The sequence below is a fragment of the Lithobates pipiens genome, unplaced genomic scaffold (genome assembly GCF_037356315.1).
Source record: "Lithobates pipiens isolate NorthernLeopardFrog02 unplaced genomic scaffold, aLitPip1_a1.2 Scaffold_23, whole genome shotgun sequence".
NCBI lineage: Eukaryota > Metazoa > Chordata > Amphibia > Anura > Ranidae > Lithobates > Lithobates pipiens.
This window is the reverse complement of record NW_027507785.1, coordinates 266,986,169-267,003,578: the sequence shown is the minus strand read 5'-3', so window position 1 is coordinate 267,003,578 and position 17,410 is coordinate 266,986,169. Positions and strand designations below refer to the sequence as shown.

Here is a 17,410-nt window from a genome sequence, read left to right as displayed (position 1 = left end):
GTGTGCAAGACCTGGTTGGGCTGTCTGGATAACAAGTTTTAGAATTTAATTTCCTCGGGCAGGTGACTGTGTGTCGTGCGGTTTGCCTCGAGTTAAGTTTTAATTATTTAGATGTTCAGGTTTTGCCAGAGCAGTGGTAATTTAGTCATTTTCCAGAGTGCTGTTTTGGCAATATTGTATTACTATTGCCACAGATTGTTGAGCTGTTTTGTTGTTTTCTAGAGTAAAAAAAAAAAAAAAAAAAACGATCAAAGTTTAATTATTTTCACTTTCCCTGCAAATGTAACAGCTACAGTAGCACAAAATTGTCAGTTGGGGTGAGAATTAAATCGGAACTGATAATGACCGTATTGGCACAACTAGTAGCAAGTCAAGCCTAACGATGTCTAATTACTGCTGTTTTTTTGCTATCAAAGAAAACAAACGCAGAGCATAAACAATGAGCCTGCTGAAATATTCAGCGCGATCAGCTGGCGTGTGTGGCGTGTGTGGCGGGGCTGCATTTTGAGCGTGACGCTCTTCTTGCAAAGGTGAGTTCATTTAAAGTTAATAGAAGGCAAACGGCAGCCTTTTCTTTCCAGATTGGTGTGTGGGTGTCCGATTGGGGAATTTTCTGTCATGCTATGCGCAGCTCCTAAGTAGATAATTGCAGTTTACTCCTGGCAAATAATTACGCTGCGTTTAGGCAGGCATACACTTGATGATGTGGGCTGGTCACCAAGTGCTTCGTGGCTCTTTAGACCAATCAGTGATCTGGCTTCTTTAGGGAATACAGCATGTTGGAGCACAAATTGCAGGTTCTGCGTGTTCTGCTCGGCTTTTTACATTTCCATCTCTGTTCAATGTCCCTGGATGAGGTCCAGGTTCACACATATTACCACGAACACAGCGCCACATTTATTAGGGGCAATCCGGGGAGATTGATGTGTTCTCAGGAAGTTCAGCATCCATTACTATTAAGCTGGAAGTTAACAACTGAAAGCAAATTAATTTTTAAATTGGCTTGGCCCAGCTTTTCAAGGCTTAACATGGAATTTCCAGCCTCACGACTTGGTACACAGTTTTAATGCATCTGTGTTAGCTGTTTTTACTGCCATAGCCTTTTCAGTTTTGCAGAGTCTCATTAGTGAGGTACACAACCATGCCACACTGTCTAAGCCTTGATGGTGACACAATGGTACTATGTTGCAGCTTTGCAGGTTCCTGTGTCAGCTGCCTACCCATTGGACAATGGATGAGCATCATCACACTGCTGAGGTCCACCCTTTCCTGTATACTAGCAAGAGAAAATTGCACCCAAGCTCTACCGCTGTATAGTATCGTTGGTGTGCAGAGTAGTCGGTGCTCTGGCTAATTAAGCTCACAAAAGATCCATAGAAAGTACAGGCTGTCAACTCGACAGCTTCTCCATAGAAAATGTTTATTTACGCATTACAGCAATAATATCATCCAAAACTGATGCGTTTCGGCCTTAGGCCTTCAACAAAAGCTTTTGATGAAGGCCGAAACACGTCAGAATTTTTGGATGATGTTATTGCTGTAATGCTTAAATATCTTCTATGGAGAAGCTGTCACGTTTTTGAACTGTACTTTCTATGGAACCTTCACTCTCCAGTTTCTATGGAACACCAGTTCCCTTTATCTGTAAACCAGGGGTGCCCAACCTTTTGACAAGCGCAGGCCACTTAAGTGATTTGGTAACCGGTCTCAGGCCACAGTGAAAGGAAATGATCCATAATTTAATCGTTTTTTTTCAATTTGAATAGCATAATGAATATTTTAAACAACAATCAGGATCATCATTTTCCATGGGACTAATCCCCGATGTTTACCCACTGTTTAATGACATTTTTTTTATTAAACATTAAGCCTTAGTTTAAAAAAATAAAATGACAAACGTGATACTTAACCGCTCTGGGCAATTTGTTTTGCACAGAGCAGCCCCGATCCTCCTCTTCTGGGCTCCCCCCTGCACTCCAGGCCCCTCTTCTTTTGCGAGTGCCCCCATGGAAAGCTGCATTCCATGGGGTCACCCATGCAGGCTTGCTCCCGAGCCAGCCTGTCTGTGTCTATTGATACAGACTGGGTTATTTGGCCCAGACCCAGCTCCTTCATCGCAACGTTTGATTGACAGCAGGGTGAGATGCCCAATCTGCCCAGTGAGGAGGTAGATGCTGTTGTGCACATCGCTGGATAGCATCGGGCTCAGATAAGAATAAGGGGGGGCTGGGGGGATCCTGCAGCACAGAAGTTTTTTTTGTTTATCTTAATAAAGTAAAAAAAAAATTAGAGAAAGTAAACCCTGGTGGGTTTTACTTCCTTTTTTTGCTGCCTGCAAATTTAAAAGCATAATTTTGCTAGTATGCATCGCATACTAGCCCATTATGTGACATTTACCTGCAAATGAATCCCACGCTGTCCCCTGTGCAGTTCATCTTCACCCCTCTTCCTTCCGGGGCTGCGGACTCCGGCAGTGTGACTGGCCGGAGGCGCGGGAGCCGCCAGTCACGGCACACGCTGGGGAAGAAACGTCACAGAGGTCTGTTTCTTCACAGCCCATGCGCAGATGACATTGGCGCATTACAAGGGAAATATCTTCTAAACGGCGCATGTTTAGGAGATAATTCCACTACCTATAGGTAAGCCTTATTCCAGGCTTACCTATAGGTAAAAGTCAGGAAGGAGGGTTTACAACTGCTTTAAAGGCTAAAGAGAAAGGGAAAACCCCTAGGGGTGGGACTTTAAAGGCACTACCAAAGAGCAGGTGCACTTTGCGGGTGCAATTAACCCTTCTTCGGCCGCTAGCAGTCTACTTATGTACCATTGCCACAAAACCTAGACGTGTGGAACATCTCACATTTTAGAACCTGTGTCCGATACTAAACATCTCTTTTTTTTGTATGTCATAGCTGGCCAGAAGCTACATACTGTTCTGTTAGGTAAAATCACAGTTTATGGGACTCTCATGCCTTTGACAGACAGGAGAAGGTTAACTAGACTTGGAATGATGACCCTTCTCCTTATTTGCATACTATCTCATTGTGCATTATGATTTTCCATTGCCCTGTAATTGCTTAAACAGATGTATCAAATCTTCCATCAAAGGAAAACTGTGTTCATTTGCTAAGAAAGCTTGTGTAGGGGGTGTCTGCTGTGTCTGGATAGGGGATCAAAAAAAACAAAAAAACAATTGAGTACTGTCAGTGATACTTTTTGTATCTGCACTAATGTCCATATCTTCAGGACTTCAAGGTCAAAGTAGTACTGCTTTGACACCTAATAAAGGGGTATGCGCCAAAGGTTATTCCTGAAAATTGTGGTGTTTTTTTTTTGCAAGTGCACAAATATGGTTATAATCACCTCAAGTATGGTAGAGGCTAAAGAAATATGAATGTTTTCTGATTGACTGTAAACTTCTAGGTCAAGGGAGCATTCCCTCTAGAGCAGGGATCTGCAATTAGCGGACCTCCAGCTGTTGCAAAACTACAAGTCCCATCATGCCTCTGCTTCTGGGTATCCTGCTTGTGGCTTTCAGAGTCTTGCTATGCCTCATGGGACTTGTAGTTCTGAAACAGCTGGAGGTCCGCTAATTGCATATCCCTGCTCTAGAGCAGGGGTTTCCAAACCTTCTAAACAAAGGACCCATTTACTTTCCATCAGACTTTAGGAGGGCTGGGACTGTGGCCAGTTGGAGTAGAGTGTTGGCGGGGGTAGACAGTGTCTCAGGCTTGGTGATAATTGGAAGTAAGAAAAAACTACATAGCACCTCTGGTTAGTATGAGGAGGAATAGTGCTCCATCATTGGCGTCAGTGGGTGGAATGGTGCTCCATCATTGGTGTCGGAGGAAGGAATGAGCCCTATCATTGTTGTCTGCTGAAGTGCCCCGAAGGGCTGCATACAGGCAAGCAAAGGGCTGCTTTCAGCTCACGGGCTACAATTTGAAGACCACTGGTCTAGAGGAAGCTGTAGAACAGAGAGGCAGCACCCTTCCTTAAGCCTTACTCTACATTCAAAGACATTCTCCCCTGAAAGGGAATTTTTAAAATACTTTTCTTTAGCTCTTGCTGCGGTCCATTTTGAGGATATTTCTTCTCCTTGTCTCCTGTCCCATCCACTAAAGATTTAAGGTGCATCTCCACAACTAGGATAGATATAGCAATACAAACAAGAAAACATTTTGGTTTGAATCCCACATCAGTGCTGTACTTTAAAGCTGTTATCCTTTCAAAGGTTTATACAACCCTGTGTGACACAGTCGAGTCAGATTGATGACCTGACTTTTCTCCACTGCAGTTAAGAAATACTGCCTGGTCACCCCCTTGCCATCAGTGATGGTCAAATAGACTGAGGAGTCCCCATTCTGCTCTCTCCAACTGTCATCACGAGTATCTTCTTGACTGCTGTATAAGACACATTACAATATGGTGATACCTTATCCCATGTGGGTGCTCGCACTAGCTAGCTTCATTTAAAAATAAAGTATTTTTTTAAACAAAGACATACTGTACCTGCAGTTATTGATGTTTTAATAACTGCCCAAAATTCAGGAGTATTGCATTCCTCTTTCTAAATAAATTCAGATTTGTGTTCAAAAATATTTCCTGTCTTGTTCTGGTGCCTTTTGGTGAATGCTAATAAATATATTTACATTTTAGAAGATTTCATATTTACAGATAACAAATCCTGTTTTTTCACAGTTTATTTTCCTAAAGTTCTAGTTTTCATATCTCTAGTCAACCTCACAGAGCACTTTTTGGTGTCGGGTTTGCCGTGTGCCGCAGACCAAACTGGCCATTGTTAGATCCCGGGAAACGTCTTTGGTAATTATACATTTGTCCTGATTAAAAATGTGTGACTCCAGCATGTTCCTACTAGTGCATAGATATAGAATAACCTTGACAAATTGATTATCTGCTATTAGTAAGGATGTCACATGGGAGTGGCAAAAGCTTGAGCCAGTTTTAAAATCCTTTTTTGACGTAAATACTTTAAGTTGAATGTTGTAGGCAGAATCCCCAACGAGAGCTGGAGATGTTAATCTTGTGTCTTTAATCTACAATATTGTAGCTTTGCCTTCTGTCTGAACCTTCTGTAATGTTCTAGGTAGGCTCTGCTCATCCCGGAGATCATGTAGCATCCATTCAGGGTTTTTTTTTTTTTTTTTTTTTTTTTCACTTTCTCCGGTAACACTCTCTATTCTTTCCTTTTTGTGTTATTTGGGTGGCCATAGATAAACAGTCAAGAACGAGTGGTAAGAGGCTGCTTTTTTCGGCCTGATGTTACAGTGCAGTGTGCATGCAGAGAAATAAAGGTTTTATTGAGAAAGTAAAGCAATGGATTTTTAGCCAAAGATTTAGTATGTCTCTAGCTTGACCTCTGTGCTAGTCATATACTATACCCCTGTGTGTTTATTCGTTATGTACAAACGAGAGTCTGCGGTATGCCATAAGTGCCAGAGGTGTGAGGATACCTTTATCCATAAGGTGTGGGAGTGTTCAAGCATAAGGCCTTTGTGGTCCCGGGTAACGGAGTTTATTGCTGATACCTTCAATCTCCCAAATGTATGTAATCCCCAGTTATGTCTCCTCGGAGTTATCGAGGATGAGGAGGTGAATGCTGCCACAACTGTTTCTTGGGCTCCTTTTTTTTTTTTTTTTTTTTTTCTATGTTCGTAAACTTTTATAGCAAGGGGGTGGATACATGCTGAGATTCTTATCCTGGACATGTGGATGAATTTAGTCTACGTAGATTTGCCACTATATCGAATGACGTACGAGGCTCAGGGATCCCCCAAAAAATGTAGAAAGGTTTGGTTCCACTGGTTTGATTCTCCTGACACTTTGGGGGGAGGATAAGATGTAATCGTAAAAGAGAGGGAGGGGATGTTACTGTTATTACTGCGATAATCCAATGGTCTTGTGATTGCATTGAGTATGGGAGATGTCATACAAGTATTGAGGACCTGTTATTTTCGGTTGGGTGGATTATGGGGTGAAGGCTTCTTTTTTTTTATTTGGTGAGGTTACTTCTGTCCTGGTAGGAAGGAGGGGGGGGGGGGGGTGTAACTTTTAAAATGCTTGTACCAGGTTGAACAGCTTCCGGGTGGCTGTAGGAGGTATAGGGTTTGAACATTTTGATTATTAATGCACAATATATTTTTTTCCTCTCCTCTTTCTCTTGAGTACCTGTCCCCCCACCCTTGAGTATTGCATTTTATGTACACTTATTATAGTATGGAAGTTGATGCTGTATGTTGGTTCGCTTGCCTAATAAATAAAATAAAAAATGTTTTTAAAAAAAAACTAAAAAAAACCTCTTTGCTAGTCAATTAGTAATTACCCAATTCTGTGGAATTTATTGAGTTTATGGGGCTGTGCATTTTTTTTTACATAGAGAGTTCTTCTCTTGTTCCGGGTTGCCTATCCAACCAAACCTGGTTGCTTATTCAATGTCATACTCCTTGATCTTTTCCTTCACTTCCTGTCTGGACTTAAAGTGGATGTTCACATTATATAACTTGATCCACCCCCCCAAGAGAATCCAGCAGGTTGGTTGTACACAAATCGATCGATCAGCTTGGCAATTCAGCTTGCCCATTAACGGTTCTAATCTTGGCTGGTCCTGCTGAACCAGCCGAGATACGAACAGTGTATGGCCAGCTTAAGATGGGTTGCTCAAGCACTATATTGTAGGAGGAAGGGGAGGGTTTTCTTTGCCTACCTAGTTATATGCTGCAAGGTCTGTCGGGTTGTAGCCAGGCTTTTTCAGGGCCAATTCGCAGCACTATTTTGCTGAAATTTGGAGGTTTGTTATGGGATGCAGCAAAATTGTTTAGTGATGGCCATGGGCCAGTCATTGGGGTTTTATGGCATGCTGGAAATTTTAACCAAACCAATCTTCTTTTTTTTTTTTTTTTTCTTCGGGAGAAAGGAACACTCTTCTCCCTTACCTACTTGCAGCATGTTGCATTTTTAGTAGATTGGATTGACTGGGTGGCACTAAGCTTATTAGCATAATAGAATAAGTGTGGGAACACCAGAATACATTAAATGTCCTGGTTTTCTTGCTGTACTTTTCCCTGTAAGATATAGAATATTGCCTGTTCTTGTGCTTCGTAATACTGTGTCCTAATGGATCTTTTCATCATTGTAATAGGCAGTTTTGGATAGATTAGATAGACATTAAATCATATTATGTATTCCGCCGTCCCTCTGTGGAGAAGATACTTTAAAAGGCCCCTGTTAACGAGCATTGAATACGCTCCATTGTTACTGATCTGCAGGTCAGATGTCGCTAATGGTTGCGGTCACGTGACCCATTTACAAGCCATTCGTACCAGGCTAATGAATGTTAACATGCAGCGACTAACTTGGCAGACACTGCGGTCTTGTGTGGTTAACATGAAATTTTCCTTAATAGCTGCAAGTGCAATTCGTACAGCAGGCTCTTGCTTGCCAGCAAATCGAAAGGACTGTGTGGAGGTGGCATTTCCGGGACTGCTTTACCAGAGAAATAAAGCATACATGTCAACTCATTGCCCTTTTTTATATATATATATATATATATATATATATATATATATATTTTATAATATATATATATACCCTCTACATAATGATAGCTCAACAACATTATGAAGGTTTTAGTGTATTTAAATGTACTCTCACTAATGCCCCGTACACACAATTTGAAAATTGGACAACAGATCGTCCGTTTTTTTTGGGGGGGGGGGGGGCGCATGCTAGTCGTGTATTCGTATCGAACCTGAAGAGTTTACTAAACTAACAAATTCTCATATGACAGAATAAAAAATAGGAAGTGTTGTAGTGTATTTGTATTGTATATTCGGACGACAACTGTACTGATTAAACCAAAATCGTACGATCTGGTATGGTATGAGAACATTTTTTGTGTTTGTCTGATCAGATAATATCGGATGAACTGTTGTGATTATCGTACGATCGCATTGAAGTAGGTATTTTTCGTCTGATTTTCGGATCGTGTGTAGGGGCCATTATCCTAAAAAATTGTCATTGATTAGAGACATCTAGCCTTGGCTCCTTGTTGCCAGTCTGTTACATCCTGGCATTGGTTCTCTGCACATTGTTTTATCAATCTGCTTGGCCTTTTAAAACTGCCTTTTTCCATACCTGCAGATGTGCAGACATGCAACACCCAACTTCCTAATTCTTCCCACCCCAAAAATCATGTCTCCTTAAAGTGTTTATATGGCTAAACACCGAAAAAAGATCATTACATTTTTTTCTTGTCCCACGTTATTCAAAAATAGAAGAAAATGTTTTTGCCCTTGTTTGCTTACTCTTGATCTTTTTGATTTTTAACTAGCCTCCCTTTTGTACTATGCATATTATACATGTTCGGAAAAGTAGATTGCTAGTTTGGCTTTAAAGTGGTATTAAATCCAACTTCTTGCCCCAAAATTGAAGTTTTAAATATGTCTTCCTTGAAAGTACCTTTTAAAATCTTCAGTTGAACGGTTTAGTAGATTTAAAAAGTCTACTGTGGCCATTGACGTCACTTGCGTATGCACAGTTACCTCTGCATTCTTGGCATGCTGCCTGTGCCGAGCTTGCAGAGCATGTGGCCGGAGATCGGGTAAAGATGGAAGTGCCAGAAGTGGTAGGGGCTCAGAGCTAGAAGAGGGCTTTGTATCACAGGTGAGTCTGTCATAGTGTTCTAATATGCAGTGCATACTAGCACACTATGGCATAGCCACCTGTTACCTGTTAGTGAGAGAGATTTATTTTAAAATGCAAAAAAATGAATGAAATAAAAAGACTGTTGAGTAATTGCATTAGATACTCGGTCCCTTTACTAGGTACATCTACCTATGTCCAGTCAAGAGACGTACATAACAGTATTTAGGTACATTGTAGAATTTAAAGTGTTAGTAAACCCAGGACCCTGCATTCACTATATCTGGTCTCCCACAGTACACAGGAAATGCAGTTATTTTAGTAAATATAAACTGCTAAATACCTTTTCTCATTAGCAGTTAGAGCAGTCTTGTGACTTCTATCAGTGTCCAGCCAAGCACTGGATAAATCTTGTAGGAGTTTTCTGACTGTGCTATGAGACTGCAAGACCCCTGACCCTCTGTCTGCACAGTTCTGATTGGCCCTGTGCTGATCACATGCACCCTCCCAAGAAAAAAAAACTCTAGCAATACAATCCAGACTGAGCATGTGCAGCCTGACACAGCCTCTGTTATCAGATCATTATCATGGGACAGTGGAAGATGGGGAGGATCAGAGAAGACAGGATCAAAGAGCCTTTTTACACAATGTGGAGGATTAACACCTTGCGTTCCAGAGTGAGCATAAAAAGCATGCTTTACTGCATATACAGATTGATTTTACTGTTGTGAGTTTATTTCTGCTTTAATACCAATTTTGCATTGCTAAACCCTCCTATCCTTTTCAGCCAAGGAAGCTGCCATCTTGTTTGATCTCTAATTGCTGAGGTGCTGCACGTGTGATCAGTCATTGGGAGGTGGGGGGGAGGCCCTCTCCCGCTGCCGATAAGTGATCTTGCGGCGAATCCACTGCAGAGACCACTATTATTGGAAACCGGACCACCTGCCCGCTGAAGAAGAGGATACCAGGGTTATGGCAGCTAGCTGCTGCCATAACAAAGATACGTTAGGACGTATATCAGCGTGCGGCAGTCTGGAAATGGTTAAAAAAAATATTTACCACTTAACATGGTTTTGTTTGTCATTTTACTGCTTCTCAGTACTAGAAGGCCTTCTGAATATTTATCATTTGAATCTGGGACTACTTGGCAGTGCCTGAGAAACATAGGCATGTTAGCATATTTCCACCAGTAAATTGGACCCGCTCACATTTTGACAATAGCAAAAGTGTTTAAGTTCTTCAATCTTTTTTAAAATTAGCATTTGAACTGAAACTTTGCTGTGACCTCTGATCTACTAAGCAGCAATGCAGACCCATCTTCTGTGGTCAATGCCTCATTGTGCCACGCGGGGGGGAGTTTCCAATGCTGTTGAATGGTTACAGAGAATAAAATCCTCTTTCCCCGGCCGTGCTGGAATTTTTCTTTGTCCACCACCACTTTCTGCCTTGTGGGTGCAGTTTTGCTTTTGCTTTAAAACTATTTTTCCTCCTAAATAAAAGCCCCTTTTCTTTGCTGCACTGGCATGAATGACATCAATATTTAATTATTTGATATAGCTAGAAATACAGTTCACAGAGAGCAAGCGTTTCCCAAGACTTCCTCTCCGCAAACAGTAATTGCTCTGCTACATTAATGTGCTTTCTGTATTCAATGTGCCTGAGTAGGTGGTATTGTCTATAGATTATGCATTTAGGTGGAAAAAAAGAACCTGTTCTTCTTTTTTTACTTTTTACTTTAATTTTTTTATTTTTCATTAGGCTTAATAATGTTTTAGAAATGCAATAATAAAACGTTTCATGAAGGAATGCACAGAGACTCATAAATGTTATGTGACTGTCTCGGATTGATTGGCCCTGTCTTATAATTAAATATTGAAGTTTGTTTTCATATTTCTTATTATTATACAGGATTTACATAGCACCGACAGTTTACGCAGCGCTTTACAATATAAAAGGGAGACGATACAGTTATAATACAATAAAATACAAGTGGATTAAGACGGCCCTGCCCAAAAGAGCTTACAATCTAATAGGGTGGGGCAGGTGGTACAAAAGGTTGTAACTGTGGGGAATGAGCTGATGGATGCGGTAGATTTGTTGGAGACCTCATAGGCTTCCATGAAGAGTTTTCAGTAATCGCCTGAAGGTAACAAGAGTAGGGGATAGCCGGATAGGTGGTGGTAGTGAGTTCCAGAGGATGGGAGAGGCTATGGAGAAATCCTGGAGATGAGCATGGGAGGAGATGAGAGAGCTTGAGAGTAGGAGGTCTTGAGAAGAGCAGAGAGGACAATTTGGGTGATATTTGGAGACCAGATTGGTAATGTAGCTCAGGGCAGAGTTGTGAATGGCTTTGTATGTTGTGGTTTATATTTTGAATTTATTTCTGGGTGATTGGGAGGCAGTGTAGGGATTGGAGCATATTTACAATCTGTATGTAAAATGCGACTATAGAGAACCAAGTAGCTCTATTGGCTGAAGTACATGGGGCATGCCAAGACTTCTACTACCTTGCCAAACAAACAAAATGGTTTCAGGTTACCTTTCTGCTGTATGCACAGAGCTTTCTTTTAAGGTGTTACTAAACCCAGGAACCTGCATTTACTATATCTGGTCTCCCACGCTACACATAATGTAGAAATACAATAATGTTAGTAAATCTAAACTGCTAAATAACCATTTTCATCAGCAGTATATAGTCTTGTGACTTCTATCAGTCTGGATAAAGCTTGTGGGAGGAGTTTTCATTCTACTCTTTATGAGGCTGCAGGACCCCTGACCTTCTGTCTGGACAGTACTAAATGGCCCTGTGCTGATCATATGCACTATCCCAAGAAAAAAACAACTCTATAGCAATACACACCAAACTGAGCATGTGCTGTATGCCTAAAGCTATGTTCTATCAGGAGATGTATTGAGGACCATGGAAGAATGGGAGGATCAGAGAAGACAGTATTGAACAGCCTTTTTACACAATGCTGAGGATTAACCCCTTAGGTTCCACAGGGGGTATAACCAGCTTGCTTTACTGCATATACAGACTGATTTTACTGTTGTGGGTTTAGTAACCCTTTCAGTCAGGGGTCCTCAAACTTAAAATAAAAAATAAAAATAAAAAACTATGAACAAATTCCTATGCACACTGCACATATCTTACTTTGAAGTGAAAAAACATAACGGGAACAAATACGATATTTAAAATGAAGAACAAGTAAAGTTAAATCAACAAACTTAACAGTATGTCAGTGGGAACTATGGGCCTGCTTTTGGCTAATGAGATGGTCAATGTCTCAGCCCAATCCGTGCCTTCCTCAACATCAGTGCAAGGCCCCCCCCCCCCCACCATCATTGCAAGCCTCCCCTCACCATCATTGCAAGCCTCCCCTCACCATCATTGCAAGCCTCCCCTCACCATCAGTGCAAGCCTCTCCTCACCATCAGTGCAAGCCCTCCCTCACCATAATTTCAAGCCCTCCCTCACCATAATTTCAAGCCCCCTTCACCATCATTGCAAGCCCCCCTTCACCATCATTGCAAGCCCCCCTCATCATCATTGCAAGCCCCCCCCCTCATCATCAGTGCAAGCCCCCCCCCCATCAGTGCAAGCCCCCCTCACCACCATCAGTGCAAGCCCCCACCCCACCATTTCAAGCCCCCATCACCATAATTTCAAGCCCCCCCTCATCATCATTGCAAGCCCCCCCTCATCATCATTGCAAGCCCCCCCTCATCATCATTGCAAGCCCCCCCCTCATCATCATTGCAAGCCCCCCCCTCATCATCATTGCAAGCCCCCCCCTCATCATCATTGCAAGCCCCCCCCTCATCATCATTGCAAGCCCCCCCTCATCATCATTGCAAGCCCCCCCTCATCATCATTGCAAGCCCCCCCCTCATCATCATTGCAAGCCCCCCTCATCATCATTGCAAGCCCCCCTCATCATCATTGCAAGCCCCCCTCATCATCATTGCAAGCCCCCCCTCACTATCAGTGCAACCCCCACCTTACCATCATTGCAAGCCCCCCTCACAGCCTTACTGTGCCAAACAATGTCTCACCAGTCAGTGTGTGTACACATCGGGCATCTCCTGCTGCTGTGTCACGTCTCACTATGAGAAGTTTGGGCGCGCTGTGATAAAAGTTCTGCCCTCACCCTAGACCCGCTCGTGTGATAGACAGAACACTGCTTCTCTTTTATAACAGCGCCCAAACTTTTAACAGGTGGGTGGGGTGGGCTGGATAAATGTCCTCAGCAGGCCGCATGTGGCCCGCGGGCCGCAGTTTAAGGACCCCTGCTTTAAGTGAACAGATAACTTTTGTTGGGCAAAGAACAGACCGGTTCACTTTAAGTAATTGCTGAATTGTCTTATTATCCAGAATTCCATCATACATTACACAGCGGGGAGTACACCAAAGTGAATTGGGTTCCCAGCAGTCTTTGTGAATACCAGAACAGCCTGACATTTAAGAGAACTGAACTTCTTTTCAGATAAAAAAGGAACTTCTAATTGGCCTTTTATATGCGAGCAGATTGACACTTTACTCTGCTTTTTTATTGTTTTCTGGCAGGCATTTAGTCACACAGTAGCACATGATCGCTCCTCATCATACATGCCAGGGAGATGCCATCTGAGCAAGATTTTTTTTTCACTGTCCTGGAGTTAGTCCATCTCCTCCGGGCTTCACCGAAGATTCATATTCTACAGTGACTCATTTCCTGCTCATTTGTAGATTACAGCAGTATAATAAACTCATGATCGGGTTAAAATAAACCCCTTTCAGATTTTCCCAAATCCCCTGATAATAGAAGCCCAGCCAGACATCAGCTCTGGCCTGGGAGCGGCTGTGACCAGAAGTCTGCTGCCCTGGGAGACCAATGGACATCATCATCCCTTACTCATCGGACTGAAGTTTACTGACTCACTTATTACTCTGTGCCCATATCGTCGTGAGCTAGTGGTTGTGCTGATTATTTGTACCTCATTGATTGCTACTCTGAGAACAGGGCAAAGGTTATTCCTCTTACCCTCCGGATCAAACTGTGTTTAAAGGGTCAGTCTATGCAAAGCTGCTATTTCAGATGTTTGCAGAGACTAGAAAATTGTATGTTTTATTTGTAGAATGGGGAAGGATTAGAGACCCTGCTGGGTTTTTACTGCTTTCTGGGGCTCCATTAGGGAAATGTGTCATCACTTCCTGTCCAGCAGATAGTTGGTTTCACCAGACAGGAAATTTGGGAAAATCTGCAACAGGGATGCAGACACCTAGTGTCCGCTATTACTGAAAGACTGCTATCGCATGGGCTTACTTTGCCAGGAGGGCATACATAAACGTCCTCCCGTGATCACTCTGCCTGAATGCCCCCTGCAGTGCACAGGCTCACTCTGTGATCTCTGAGTCCTTTGTAAGTTGGCCAATCACAGCAACCTTTTACCATGTGATTAGCTGTGTCCAATGACAGCTGATCACGATGTAAACACAAGCCAGTTATTGGCTTTCCTTTCCTCACGCTAACAGCGTGAGGAGAAGAGAGCCAATAACCGGCTTGTATAAAAGGGACATGTACACTGATAATTGGGGCAATTGTCCTGATAATAATTGTCCTGATTATCAGTGCAGTCCCAACAGTGCCCATTAGTGCCTCTTCATCAGTGCAGCCCATCAGTGAAGGAAAAATTGCCTGTTTGAAAAATTTTATAACAAACTATAACATTTTATTGTGTTTTTTTTTTTCTCAACATTTTTCTGTATTTTTTTTCATTTGGCCTGGGCAGAAGGGGGTAGAAGTGGCCAGTAGGCAAATGGGGAAACTGTCATCGTAGTATTTTCTCATTGCTGGACTGAGAACAAGCATGCAGCCATTGAAGTCCGAATTCCTGATGTACATATATTATTCCAGTTCAGTGACTCAGAAGGTATTGTGGACGGAGAGACAGACAGCTCGTATGTGTTTCTTTTGAGGGTAGTAGTGGCATGTGGTCAGGCACGTCATCTAAGGTGCATTTTTATATATTTGCAATGCGTTCTAAGCACGTTACCATTAAACGCTATATTATATACATTTTTATGAAAGCACAGCAAAAGTTGCAGCAAGCAGGATTTGTTCTTACCGCACCACACATAAAATATACAGGTGTGAACAGGGCCGAAGACCTCCTCTGGTTTACAGCATAGCAACAGAGCTGGCCAGTTGGCATGCAGAGGTTGCCAATAAGACAAGATTACTGATGTGTAGTTTACTTTGCAAGTGCCTATATCTTCATTATTAACAAGATGAATAACAAAGTATGTAGTGAGGATCAACAACTTATTTTAAGGTTTTGGTGTTCCTCTTGGGATCCAGTCAAACGGCTGTCATTTTCTAACTTGTAATAGGAAGTTTTGGCGTCACCTTCCAATAGACAGTTGTTGAAGCCTGGAGACGGCCTTAAAGTGGATGTAAACCCGATTCATGAAATTTGAGCTGGGCACATAATCTGCAGTGTTTTCTTATCTCTCTTCAAAGCCCTAAGTCCTATGGCTTTGTCCTGCTCCGTTCTTCTGTTATCAGCATGGTAACTTCTGACAAGTTCTCCATCAACTGTGATAAAACCAGGCTGAATTTTGTGTCAGGGTGGGTGCTATAAATAGATTAGCAGAGAGCTGGTCTATTCACAGCACTGCTCTGTATTGTTTCTTCCTTTTTCTGCCTATGTGGAGAGGGGGGGTGTGCGCCTTTCCTCCAATCGGCTGTCTCACAGTGTATGGCAAGAATCACACAGGTGAATCAGGGACAGAAAACTCTAACACAATGTGCACATTCAAAACAGTATATAAAGCTGAAGACAACAGATATGCATATAAAACTTATATAGGGAGATTTACTTCATCTCTGTGTATCATCTGAGGCTGTTGACTTCACTGGGTATATGTGAGCGTTTACATACACCTTAAGCACGGGATCGTATTCATCAGTCAACAAAATAAAATGTACGTGTGTGTGTGTGTGTGTGTGTGTGTGTGTGTGTGTGTGTGTGTGTATATATATATACACAATGAAACAGGAATACAGAGTGAATCAAACAATTTATTTTATATACCAACTATGCCACTTAGATCGCTAAAGTAATCCTGGTGGTATTATTTTCCAGGTTTTTGCAGTAATACTGTGTATTGTCTAGCGTGTTGAAATAGCGTATTTTTGCATTTATTTTAAACTCTGCCTGTACACACAACTGCCTGGGGTTTATGCTCAGACTAGTTCTTGCTGTATGATCAGCCAGCATTTGCTGCACTCTAGCCCTGTGTTTGACTGCCACCTAGTGGACAAAATAAAATACACTGCCGCTGCAAAAATTACTTTTCTTTTGTGCAATTTTTGAGTATTTTAGTTTAACTTTTACTAGTTTCATTTTTCTTTCATTCAACTGTGGGTTGAAAATCCCCCTGGCTGTGCCATTGTATTCCGAAAGCGGGATATTTCCCCACCGTTGGAATACAATTATCACTGTTGCCACCCCCCCAACTCGTCGTTATGACGGACCTTGAAGATTGTGGCTATCACTGTGGTGCTGACTACTACAGTGATTTCCAGCTTCGCCATTGATCTCACAGGTATGAGATCTGCATACTTTTATTGAACCAATTAAAGTATGCAATAAAGATCATTCGTGGAGTTCAGCCTTAATTTATCCCTGACTGTATTTTGAAGTCCAATGAAGTAACCTATTTTTGGATAATAAGGTGTACCATGTTTTCTTAGGAATAGCCGTTCTGTCATGCTTCACAAGTGAGTCCTGATCTTATGCTTTTCTCTGCTGGAAATGTTCCATAGTAGTAAAATTACATCTGCAAGAGCAGTGCTTGAAAAACTTTGTGATACAACCAGTCCATTCCATTCAATGATTCTTCTACATTCCTATACATAGATCCCAGCTGTCCCTTGTTTGGTGGAAACCCCCTCTTGTGTCCCTCTGTTCTCTATCCCTCTTTCCTCTTTTTGCTATAATGTACTTGACGTATTTACTTATTATACAAATGTTTTATTCAATGACCAAAATTATTAGACAGCACTGAACCTTTCAGCCAACTTATTAATCATTAACTTAATTTTTAAAAAACTCCCTGAATAATTGTTAATTGCACATTTGTTTTTAATTGTCTTAATGAAGAGGGGCTTGGCAGGATTTTGCTTACAACTTTGTTTTAAAAGGGAGATATGTGTCATCTGTGTGAATGGTTTTTCATCAGCTTTATTTACAATTTTTTTTTTTGCAGAATAACAATGTATAAATGTGTGATTTATTTATTTTTAAATATTTTTAAATATTTGTAGAACTTTTTTTTTACAGATATGTATTTAATACATTTGTTCAATTTACAAAGCATGCAAGCCTCTCCCATAAAAATGCTTAAAGTGATTGTAAACTATCAACTTGTAAAGCAACTCATTCAGTTTAAAATCAAAATGAAAGGCAAAACCTTTGTGTATAGACCTAAAAAAAAATTACCTTTCCCCCCCCACCCCCTTTTTACTATCGGTGATCACATGCCCTCTGTTCTCAGCTGCAAGAGCTGGGGAAGAGGAGAAGCAGCAGCACACTGATCTTCCCAGTGAATGGCTGTGCAGCAGGGGGGGTGTTAGGATAAGTCTGCTCATTGAAGAAGAGTACACTGAGTTCCCAGCACAGCTAGAGAACTGACCACAGTGTGTTCACCTGCTTAGTGTGGTTAGTTTTTAATAGGAAAGCGGGGGGACTGGCAGGAACATCAGGG

At 41.8% G+C, this 17,410-nt stretch overlaps 1 protein-coding gene across 9 annotated transcripts in view; it reads left to right on the top strand.

Moving 5' to 3' along the window:
• The window catches only part of RASAL2 (RAS protein activator like 2), a 468,530-nt gene that overhangs the window by 188,022 nt on the left and 263,098 nt on the right, over positions 1–17,410 (top strand). The gene's annotated exons all lie outside the window — the stretch shown is intronic.